At 38.8% G+C, this 897-nt stretch overlaps 1 protein-coding gene across 1 annotated transcript in view; it reads left to right on the top strand.

Annotated features, from left to right (window-relative positions):
- LOC109582238 (ankyrin-3-like) overlaps positions 1-897 on the top strand; it is a 10,172-nt gene that overhangs the window by 2,961 nt on the left and 6,314 nt on the right. The gene's annotated exons all lie outside the window — the stretch shown is intronic.

Below are 897 nucleotides of genomic sequence, written 5' to 3'. Positions count from 1 at the left end.
ACAAATCGTTCTTTTTGTTTTTCGTTAGATGGGATTTTCTACCTCTGAAGCAAATCTCGGCTCTGTAGAGTGAAACACAAGCTCTCACCTGAAGAGAGGTCCCCTGGTTTAGCAGTTCACAGCTTTTGGTGCCACGGGATGCTACAAGAGTATAACTAGATGAAAGAAAGCAACTTTATCTGTTGCTAGAAGAAGAAATAGAGCTCTAGACTGCTCAGACAAAAAGATAATTTTTTTAGAAATCAATTAAACTGTGTGGACAGAATGACGGAATGACAACCCAACTGCTTAGTACCCGCATACGCAAGCGTGGCGAGTCCAATAACTACATGTAAATTACATTCCTTCAACACTCCCACTTAATTTACATAGTGTTTGCTATTATTCAATTAACTCCTGTAGTCCCATCTTTTCTTGTAGTTTCTCAAATTTCTCACAAGCTAGGGGTTTTGTAAGTATGTCTGGAAGCATTTCTTCTGTGGGACAGTATTCCAAATGAATTGCTTTATCTTGTATTGCCTCACAAATGTAATGGTATTTGATGTCTATGTGTTTTGTTCATGAATGATAGACTGGTTTGATGCTACTCCCACTGATTGAGATATGTCAGGCCGTGTTGCTATAGCAAGGTATAGTAGACTTCCTACTGTTGATTGGTAGCATTGGGTCAGCTAGCTTCTTGGATTCATCATCCTTTTTCATATTGAGAGAGAGCTCGAGATTAGTTGGTGTTGATACACTCTTATCCTCTGATAATCCAAACCTTTTCAGCATAGACTCTATGTATGACTTCTGATGTAACAACAGATATTCCTTTGATTGATTACCATTCCAAGACAATGATGTAGCCTTCCCAGGTCCTTCATCTTGAACCTCTGCATTAATTCCTTGACATCT

The sequence above is a fragment of the Amphimedon queenslandica genome, unplaced genomic scaffold (genome assembly GCF_000090795.2).
Source record: "Amphimedon queenslandica unplaced genomic scaffold, v1.1 AMPQUscaffold_13394, whole genome shotgun sequence".
Lineage (NCBI taxonomy): Eukaryota > Metazoa > Porifera > Demospongiae > Haplosclerida > Niphatidae > Amphimedon > Amphimedon queenslandica.
The sequence above is the reverse complement of the archived record's forward strand: the minus strand, read 5'-3'. Positions and strand labels throughout refer to the sequence as shown.